This window comes from Phalangium opilio, unplaced genomic scaffold, assembly GCF_054372755.1.
Source record: "Phalangium opilio isolate 3A_F unplaced genomic scaffold, DU_Popi_V2 ptg000093l_1, whole genome shotgun sequence".
In the NCBI taxonomy this organism is placed as follows: domain Eukaryota; kingdom Metazoa; phylum Arthropoda; class Arachnida; order Opiliones; family Phalangiidae; genus Phalangium; species Phalangium opilio.
The window spans coordinates 4,070,687-4,082,451 of record NW_028324198.1 but is presented as its reverse complement, the minus strand read 5'-3'; positions in this window follow the sequence as shown (position 1 = coordinate 4,082,451).

The window sequence follows — 11,765 nt, the reverse complement described above, 5'->3', positions numbered from 1 at the left end:
ATCAGTTTAATCTTTTCATAATTCTGTTGAAACTTTTCTAAATTCTGTTCAAACCTTTTTTAAATTCTGTACAAATTTTTCTTAATTCTTTTCAAACTTTTCTTATTTCTGTTCAAACATTTTTATTTCGTTTCAAACATTTCTTATTTCAGTTCAAACATTTTTTATTTCAGTTGAAACTTTTCTTATTTCTGTTTAAACTTTTTTATTTCAGTTCAAACTTTTCTTATTTCATTTCAAACATTTCTTATTTCAGTTCAAACATTTCTTTTGTTGATTAAACAATTGTTATTTCGCTTCAAGCATTCCTTATTTCTGTTCAAACATTCCTTATTTCTGTTCAAACATTCAATATCTCTGTTCAAGCTTCGCTATTGCTGTTCAAATTTTCACTATTGCTGTTCAAATTTTCACTAGTTCTGTTCAAATTTTCACTAGTTCTGTTCACATTTTTACTAGTTCTGTTCAAATTTTTACTATTTCTGTTCAAACTTCCCCATTTCTGTTCAATTTTTCCCTAATTCTGTTGAAGCTTTCCCTATTTCTGTTCAATTCTTCTCTATTCCTTTCAGACATTTCTGTTGACACCTTTGTTATTTCTGCTGAAACGTTTTTTACCAATGTTCAAACTTTTCTTATTTTTGTTGAAAATGTTTTATTTTTTGTAAACTTTTCATGTTTTTGTTCAAATTTTCATTATTTCTTTTCAAACTTTTCTATTTCGGTACATTCATTTCTCTTTTATGTTAAAAATCTTATTATTTCTGATTGAACCTGTTGGATCTCCTCCAATACAGGAAAAATAATCTACTAATATGTTGCCTGTTTTTTAACCTTATCACATGTTTTTTAAGTTCTGTATATATATATGTTTTTTAAGTTCTGTATATATATATATCAAATCTTAACTATGGAAAAGGACATTCGGTCTGATAGAGTTCTAATAATAAAGTTGTTTCATTGTTTATCTCTTAAGTTTCTCTTCAAGAGCCGTTATAACAGTGGTGATAGAGGTGGGATGTCGCATTAGGCGTCAACTGGGCGTCACTGACGTGAAGGACTCATTCCTTTCCTACTTAAGTATATAAAGAAGCTAAGTTTAGAAAGGTTTTTGGGAGAAAGCCTAGTGTTGAAAAGAACTAGGAACGTTTGCCGAAAAACAAGGGTACGAGGGACCACAGCCGAATGCTTTTCCACCATCCCTCTCGCTTCAACCTAAGACCATTAAACACAAATGGACTAGAATGATAAGCTAAAACCCCTATCTTTAAACTTCAGCGCGTGTCGTCGCCCCTAGCGGGAGAGTCCTGAAACTTTTCAGAGCATAGATCATGCGACCTTTATTATGTCGTCTACTCTGTTGAATTTTTATGATTGTACGGTCTAGGTACGGTATTCTACAAAATACCAAACCCCAAATGTCAACTTTCTAAAAGTGAACATAAGATAGACTTTCGAGCTTTAACGGGCCTAATGTATTCTGCTATTTCACGTGCCTGTTTGTTTGATTGGAAATAGTTTCAATATTGGTCACGGCGTGGCGCTAGAGAGACGCTTCCCACAAGGAACCACCCGCCCCATCTCCATTCCACTCCACCTGTGTTTAATGGTCTTAGCTTCAATTTAAAACTTTTTCCGAAGGATTGTCCCATTGTGGAATGCTCTTACTGACGAGATATTGTCGGATCGATCTGCCAGTCAATTGAAAAGAAATTGAAAATACATTTTTGCCTTTAGTCCCCGGTCATAAAATTTATTTCGCAAATCGGCCCCTATGTTAACGTTATTTCCAATTATTTTGTGTACTGATTAAACACTTCCTAACAATTCAAAGTATTACATTGCATTTATCATTCCGAGATTTATGGCCATTGCTCGACTAATTAAACGGATCAAAAAAGTAATAATAATCACCACATTTTCAATATATTTCTTAATCACTACAGTACCATAATTTCCATAATCTTTTAATAAGAACGATTTTCTTTCGTTACCCGAGTAAGTTTTCAGTCGGCGTTAGCAACGCCTTGTGGGACAGTTTCTTTCCCTGATACTTAACATCGTGTGCTCATGCACCTCAGCCCTCAGATTTTTGTTTTCTTTTTCAATTAAGACCGACTGATCTTCAGTATTTATTATTCAGAAAATTTATTGAAATCTAAAAAAATATAAAGAAAAATCATGAAATCACTAGAAAAATATCAAAATCTGACGAAATCCTTTGTAATTTTTTTATTTTTGATTTCCAAATGAAAAAATCCAAAGATATAATATTGGATTTCGAAATCGCGTACGTTTTTTTTAAATGACCGGCCCGTCGGCTCAGACTCTCCAAATTGGTTTCAGTTTGACTTTTAATTCAGTTGTACGCGGCAAGTGTTAGTATTTAGTAAAACGCTATGATTCGTGATTTAAGTTAGTGCCTAGAAAGAAATTGTAAGGGCGCTGTTTTAAGATGTATTGTATTACTGTCAAGGGCAGCAAAGTTTTTTATTTGATGACGCCAATTAATTGTTTATAAATATAGCCCTAAAGTTAAGGATAAGGTGTAATAAATGTAACAAACCTTTAAACCATAATATTTTGAGTTGAAAGAATGTTTTGCACTATTATTTAAGCACAGCTATGGCATCAAGTAATTCTTGACTCGTTCCTTGGAATTAACTCGCAGGTTTGGTGTAACGCGTCGTTGCGAGCGCTTGAACCATTCCTGGTCATAACCAATCAATCCTGCTTACTAAACTCTAATGCTGTGGTTTTAAATGAAGCGCGGAAAATGTTTTGGCGAAATCAGGAGGCTAATTTCGACATTAAAGTTAGATTGGTTTCTATTACTATTATTAAACGACGCTTTAAACAAGTACATTTTAATTCTGAAAGTTTTATTAATCCGAGATTGGATAGAGGTGGACATAAAGAGGATCCGCTGCCAATGGGAATATTCACCCTTTCTAAGATTGAATTCAGTTAGAAGCAGGCCCGCATTACACGCCATTTAAATGATATTACGGTTGGATGACTTTTGAACAAAGTTTGTTCAAGACTTCGGGTAATTATACTCGTAATGAGAATAGTATAGAGTTTAACATAACGCTTCAAACCTTCGTTAAAATTTAAGGTTTGAAATTTGAGGAAATTCGATATCTGAAAGCAAGACTTTCTTTGCTCGTGCTTTCCTATTTATGGTATTGTCTAAGTTTCCCGACGTTAAGTGTTAGGCCAAAGTTTCAGAGCACTGTTTAAAGGTAGGTGCGGGAGGACAGTGCTATCCAACTTAATTATTGACATGATGAGTGGACTTTCGTGCGCGTATCTATAAAAAAAAGGTTATTGTTCAAATCGACCACATAATTATGATTTAAAACGCAAAAATTGCCTGTATTTAATATATCGATAACTTCCCATTAGTTAAATTTCATTTTGGGTGCCACGATATATAAGCCTTTACCTGCCTTTCTTCATTTGTTTTTATGGGGTGGGGTGGGGTGTTCGACGTCTTACTAGAGGGGTGAAGATGCAAGACAAACACCTACCTCTTTTCACTTATGATTCAACCTCGCTAACGCTAGACAAGATGTTAGAATGCAGTCAGTTTTGGAGAGTTAAGGCCTTTTAACGGGAACGAGGGGCTTATAAAATTTCTGTATCAAAAGTGACCGGTTTGATGGTATGTGTTAATTAAGAGTCAAAATAGATTATGGGGCGCCGTTTCGGACAAAATTCCAAACACATATGACAACAATAATTTGAGAGTGGAAAACAATAATTTGATCGTGGAAAACAATAATTTGAACGGGGAAAACAATAATTTGAACGGGGAAAACAATAATTTGAACGGGGAAAACAATAATTTGAACGGGAAAAACAATAATTTGAACGGGGAAAACAATAATTTGAACGGGGAAAACAATAATTTGAACGGGGAAATCAATAATTTGAGAGTGGAAAACAATAATTTGAGAGTGGAAAACAATAATTTGAGAGTGGAAAACAATAATTTGAGAGTGGAAAACAATAATTTGAGAGTGGAAAACAATAATTTGAGAGTGGAAAACAATAATTTGAGAGTGGAAAACCATAATTTGAGAGTGGAAAACCATAATTTGAGAGTGGAAAACAATAATTTCAGAGTGGAAAACAATAATTTGAGAGTGGAAAACAATAATTTGAGAGTGGAAAACAATAATTTGAGAGTGGAAAACCATAATTTGAGAGTGGAAAACCATAATTTGAGAGTGGAAAACAATAATTTCAGAGTGGAAAACAATAATTTCAGAGTGGAAAACAATAATTTGAGAGTGGAAAACAATAATTTGAGAGTGGAAAACAATAATTTGAGAGTGGAAAACAATAATTTGAGAGTGGAAAACCATAATTTGAGAGTGGAAAACCATAATTTGAGAGTGGAAAACAATAATTTCAGAGTGGAAAACAATAATTTGAGAGTGGAAAACAATAATTTGAGAGTGGAAAACAATAATTTGAGAGTGGAAAACAATAATTTGAGAGTGGAAAACAATAATTTGAGAGTGGAAAACAATAATTTGAGAGTGGAAATAATAATTTGAGAGTGGAAAACAATAATTTGAGAGTGGAAAACAATAATTTGAGAGTGGAAAACAATAATTTGAGAGTGGAAAACAATAATTTGAGAGTGGAAAACCATAATTTGAGAGTGGAAAACCATAATTTGAGAGTGGAAAACAATAATTTCAGAGTGGAAAACAATAATTTGAGAGTGGAAAACAATAATTTGAGAGTGGAAAACAATAATTTGAGAGTGGAAAACAATAATTTGAGAGTGGAAAACCATAATTTGAGAGTGGAAAACCATAATTTGAGAGTGGAAAACAATAATTTCAGAGTGGAAAACAATAATTTGAGAGTGGAAAACAATAATTTGAGAGTGGAAAACAATAATTTGAGAGTGGAAAACAATAATTTGAGAGTGGAAAACAATAATTTGAGAGTGGAAAACAATAATTTGAGAGTGGAAAACAATAGTTTGAGAGTGGAAATAATAATTTGAGAGTGGAACACAATAATTTGAGAGTGGAAAACCATAATTTGAGAGTGGAAAACCATAATTTGAACGGGGAAAACAATAATTTGAGAGTGGAAAACAATAATTTGAACGGGGAAAACAATAATTTGAACGGGGAAAACAATAATTTGAACGGGGAAAACAATAATTTGAACGGGGAAAACAATAATTTGATCGTGGAAAACAATAATTTGAACGGGGAAAACCATAATTTGAACGGGTAAAACAATAATTTGAACGGGGAAAACCATAATTTGAACGGGGAAAACAATAATTTGATCGTGGAAAACAATAATTTGAACGGGGAAAGCAATAATTTGAACGGGGAAAACAATAATTTGAGAGTGGAAAACAATAATTTGAGAGTGGAAAACAATAATTTGAGAGTGGAAAACAATAATTTGAGAGTGGAAAACAATAATTTTAGAGTGAAAAACAATAATTTGAGAGTGGAAAACAATAATTTGAGAGTGGAAAACCATAATTTGAGAGTGGAAAACCATAATTTGAGAGTGGAAAACCATAATTTGAGAGTGGAAAACAATAATTTTAGAGTGGAAAACAATAATTTGAGAGTGGAAAACAATAATTTGAGAGTGGAAAACAATAATTTGAGAGTGGAAAACAATAATTTGAGAGTGGAAAACAATAATTTGAGAGTGGAAATAATAATTTGAGAGTGGAAAACAATAATTTGAGAGTGGAAAACCATAATTTGAGAGTGGAAAACCATAATTTGAACGGGGAAAAGAATAATTTGAGAGTGGAAAACAATAGTTTGAGAGTGGAAAACAATAATTTGAGAGTGGAAAACAATAATTTGAGAGTGGAAACAATAATTTGAGAGTGGAAAACAATAATTTGAGAGTGGAAAACAATAATTTGAGAGTGGAAAACCATAATTTGAGAGTCGAAAACCATAATTTGAACGGGGAAAACAATAATTTGAACGAGGAAAACAATAATTTGAGAGTGGAAAACCATAATTTGAACGGGGAAAACAATTTGTTTACTTACATAAGTAGGGACTCTGCAGAACTACGTCATGCACAAAGAAACGTACCATAAGGAAGGGCTTAAATAGCTTTCCTTCTGTAGAAAAAACACACCTTAATGACGATGGCGAGTGAAACTAAACTCGAATTGCTAAGTCCCTTTTCTAAAACTGATTAAGTATAAAGAGTTTTAGGGGATTCAACAGACGTCGGCAATCCTACTCTTTAGGTGTCGAATGCCAGTGGCTTCGCTAGGCCTTTTTGGGGGGGGGCTATAGCCCCCCAAATGTTAAACTTAGCCCTCCCCCCTAAAAAAAATAATCCGTAAACCCTACCAAAAACTAGCTGTTGGAAACCTAAAATTCTGTAGCAATATATAAAAAATTTTCAATATCAAACAGTAAAATTTTGAAGAAAAAAACAGATGGAGACAAGTGAAATGTTTCATGTTCTTTCGAAGGGAGTCCCAATAGTGTTGACTAAAATTTAACCAAAACTAAAAATAAACCTAAGACGAGTGAAAATCCTTCATAATCGGTTCCGTAGTCTTTATCAATGAAAGGTTGTATATTTTTTAAATTATGAATAATTTCACGTTGACACAAATTTACGGATAGTTATAAAGGTCTACACATTTTCCAATGAACTACAAACATGGGGTGACAATGTCAAAACACATGAGACCCACAAAGAACAAGTAGATTCGTTAACACATAGTAAAGGAAAGCGGTCAGCGGGAAACACATATAAGAAATATCCGGCCAAAATGGAGGCTACATCCTCCAGATCGTCAAGCAATATGATTAAAAACTGCTATCGTTGTTGCGGAACTCATGAACGTCTGAAATGTCCAGCATATGGACAAAAATGCCTAAAATGTAACGGTAATAACCATTTTGCCAAGGCTTGCCGACGGGCAAAACAGAAGGTAAACGTACTGGAAACGGGAAACAGCGACAGTGAAGACTACGTCTTTGACATGTCAGAGGTACATTCTTTGAATGTTTATAAAATTGACACTCCTACATCCCGAGGCAACAGTTCCATTCAAGGTGGATACTGGAGCACAGACGAATCTTTTACCACTACGCTATTACCGCAACTTGCAAGACAAACCTAAATTAAAACCATACGATAAAACAGTTACTGGTTATATGGGAGAGGAAATACCCATATTCTAGGAGAGCGATAGCTCTCTTAGATAAGACTTCATACTGACTTTAATGTATAAGGATGGTTTTTTGATTGCTTATAACTTTTTTTGAATCGTATTAACTGCTTTGAAATAATTCTACAGAACTACAATTCGGGCCGTAAATATGTGGTTAAAATTTCAAAGAGATCCATTTAATAGTTTATTTTATAAAAAATAAAGTTGCTAAGGGTGGTTTTCATTTCCATAAAAATAATCATAGATTTTGACGAAAACCTCGAAATTTTCCCATAGAAATAACATGGGAAAATATTTTACAGATAACCATCTTGTAGTAGCCGTCATGATATAACTATACGTCTGTTTGATTTAAAAACGGTTTTAAACGAAAGCCTCATATTTAGTATTTGTGCTTTCCAGCTTTCATTGATTAATTTTAAGTTTAAGTTTGTTTAATTTTAAATTTTCAAAATTACCTCAATCTGCGTTATTTAAGCATGGATAGACTGATTTACTAGAAAATATCAGCGCGACCAAACTTGGCCTTTTTTTGCGTTTAGTTGCGTCATATTAATCCGATTGTTTTTTCTTAATGCCTTTGGTTGAAATGGCCTATCGGTAGTGAGATAAGACTGCTTTAATATTGCCGCCGTGAGAATATTATCCCGTTTGTGGCCGCCATTTTTTTAAGGGGAAAAATTTGAGAGTGGGTCCTTTATCGTTGTCATTTTCTAATTTTTTGAGGATTTGCTGATGGATGGATTTTAACTATAATTTAAAGTAGGTTTCAAGCTTTAATATAAGCCTAATTTCATAATTTTCCACCTTTTTATTGTCCCACAATCTGTTTCTAAACTTGCCACTTTTTTAAGGCGGTGAAACCCGTGAAATTGCGCTAAGCCTTGGTCGCTTCAGCTCCGAAAAAAAATGTATGCGGTCAGTGTGTTGTTTTTGCCTTTTAATGCTTCTAATCGTGGTGCGCATGGTGAATTAATTTCTTGGTCAAAACAATTTCCATAGTGCACCAGGCCCGTGAATGTTATTTCCCATCCTGGTTTCCTCATATATGCTCTGTCTTCGAAGTCTGCTTTGTATTATGCTATGAATTTATGCTTTATTTATTTCGTAAGCATAGGTAACAGTAGTGATAGTTAAAGATGCCGTTATTTATTTACTCAAATCAGGGTTCCATTGTATTAATTAAAACCTTGTATTCTACCTAAATGATTAAAATGTTTCATTTGGTAATGCTTTATGAAAAACAACGCTTACTACAGAAGATTTATACACATATTCCTCACCAACGTAACACGTTTGTTTACCTAGTAAACTATTAAATACAATAAATACTATTGCCATTAACGGTGATTTTCTGGAAAGTATTGACAGCAAACCTTATTTTCTTAATTAATAGTTTACATATTTATAATTTAACTCAAACACACTTTTAACAAGTTATATTAATTGTGGTTATATGTAATATTTGATGGATGAAGCTCAGTTTCGAACAAAACCACTATTAGTGAGCCATCCAACAAACAATGGTTTGGAACTAATAATAATAATAATAGATGGAAATGATTAACGCAAGTTGATAAAGCAAATAATAATCTTTTGATTAATTATGTTAGGAAGGAAATGATTAACGCAAGTTGCTAAAGAAATTAATAATATTTTGATTAATTATGTTAGGAAGGAAATGATTAACGCAAGTTGATAAAGAAATTAATAATCTTTTGATTAATTATGTTAGGAAGGAAATGATTAACGCAAGTTGATAAAGAAATTAATAATCTTTTAATTAGTTATGTTAGGAAGGAAATGATTAACGCAAGAAATTATTAAATTAATAATAATTTGATAAATATTATGGGAAGAATATAATACTTCTTTTCCCCTTCTGATATGGGAACTCATGACGGAGACAATAGGGAGCTAACAGTTCTGACCCTGAAACGTCACACCCTTCTATCTCATACTGGAGTTTCATCCCCCCTAACGGTTGGAAACAGTATTCTACGCGCAAAAATTCCAACCAGAGAGGGGCTGTGTGACGTCAGACTATCTCTTCCCCCTAGCCAGTTGTTAGCTCCCTATAGCTTTTAGACCAAACTACATTTTAAATGTCAGGAAGCTTTGACTGTAATTGGATTTAGGAATATTTTGAACTAAATAATACAGGGTTTGTACAAAAATTTTGGAATGAAATTCCCCGACTTTTCCAGGTTTTCCTGACTAAATTCCATAAATTTTCCTGACCATATGCAATAACTTACAAGGCGTAAATATATGAAAACCAATCTAAAATTCACTCGAATCATTTTTGCACGAGTTGTCATTGTTATAAAAATAAGCCGAATATTTCATTGAAACCATAAGTAAATCATAAATAACCGGAGCAAGCTCCGCGAATTTGGGGTTCTGCTCAAGTCTCAGACAACACTTTTTTTTGGTCACCCTTATATTGTTATCCAGACTATCAATTTCCCACCAATATATTTTTACCTGACATTTCCCTGACTTTTTAGGCCCATTTTCAATTTCCCTGACTTTTCCCTGACCTTTTAGGCCCATTTTCAATTTCCCTGACTTTTCCAGGTCATGTACGAACCCTGTAATAATAATTCTACCCAAATGATTAAAATCTTTAATTAGGTAAGGCTTTATGAAAAACCACGCTTTCTACAGAAGATATGCACATATTTCTCGCCAACGTAACATCTTTGTTTACCTTGCAAACTATTAAACATAAGAAAAACCACTGTCGTTAACAGTGATTTTCCAAGGAAAGTAATGACAGCACACCTTATTTTGTTAACTAATGGACCCCAGATATATTTTTGGTTTAATACATTTTAAAAAGTTTTGGTTTATTATATTTATATTTTTTTGTTTAAAACATTTTAAATATTTTTGGTATATTATATTTATATCTTTTTGTTTATTACATCTTAACAAATTTTAAAAATTATTGTTTATTTTTAAATATTTTTATTTTATTAAATTTTAAATATTTTTTTTATAAAATTTTAAATTGTTTTTAGTTTATTAGTAGGGTTCATAAGAGAGTCCCAGCCCAAGCACTGTGGAAGGCAGGGGCGGTGCAAGCGGTGCGTGCGGTGCAAGCGGTGCGAGGGGGGGAGTCGATGGCGCCAGTGACGCTGGAACTTTCGAGAAATTTAATTTTATCGCAAACACTAAGATAAGATAAGGGATAAGAAAAATAAAACCTCGGAATTCAAATCAGTTCAATTCTAGTGTAGTTTAAAATTTAATTTCTTAATGCTGATAAGATAACGGGGATATCTCGGAGAAAATTAAATCAATACAGTAGTGGTATGTTATATACCATAAAATTCAATATAGACAAAGGTTGATAACACTCTATTTGAAATGAAACGTGTTCGCTTCTCAGGGTGCATAGTGCACATAATACCATATGAAGATAGGGTCAATTATGATGCAAGAAATAAACAACACTTCAATATGTTAATTAGATTAAAATTCGAGCCATTAATTTCCCCCGTATTAATAAAATGGCGGATGAAACAGCCCCCGAGTGAGAGAAATCCAAATGTGTAAAACCTATTGTGGGGCGTAAAACCCCGGAAAGGGTGCCACGGGGAAAATATTTTCCACCCAGATTGCAACATGTGGCGCCCCAGAAAACCCATTACTCACCCCCAAGTTAAAGCTATAATGACGTAGAATGCAATGACTGTATAAATAACCTGACCAGGCAAAGTATAAAATCATTCCAGCCTCAAAGTTCCTAGAAAGGACGTAGAAGAAGACCAACAAGTACCATGTAAGTACTTAACAACACAATTACATTTCATCACCCCGGAATAGTAATAACCCATATGCTCATCCTAGGTTTAAAAACTCAATTGTCGTTGACTTTGAATTCTTGGAAGGTAGATCAACGGTAGAGATGGCAAAAATTCCGGAATTCCGGAACATATCCGGAATTTTCCAAAAAATTCCGGTACGGAATTTTCCAAGTTGAAAACCGGAATTCCGTATCATACGGAATACCGGTTTGTACGGAATTCCGGATCATACGGGACACCGGTTTGTACGGAATTCCGGATCATACGGGATACCGGTTTGAACGGAATACCGGATCATACGGAATACCGGTTTGTACGGAATTCCGGCTCATACGGAATGTTTTCAGCCAACATTACTCAAGAATCAAGAGTAAGACACACCACTATTGTCTTCAATCTTCATCTCTTCAAATAATACAAATGGAAACCTTCCATAAACGGCGTCACACTCTTTTGGGGGGGGGGGAGTTTCTGAATTTGTGACAGTCCGTGACAAGGGGAGGTTGGCGTAATGCTATTCGTGGCGTCACATTCAACTTTAATTTTGTTAGGAAGTCGGTGTATAAGAGAGGCGGATTGGCTCTCTTTCGTGATAAAATAATAAAAACAAAATTCTAAATTCCACCGTGGGAAACAAACTCAACAATATACAATAATAGCTAATGGTGTTTAGCCTATTTGTCTGTCCATAATTTAACAAAATTTATTTTCCTTGCCTTAATTAGTTATATAGCTAATGT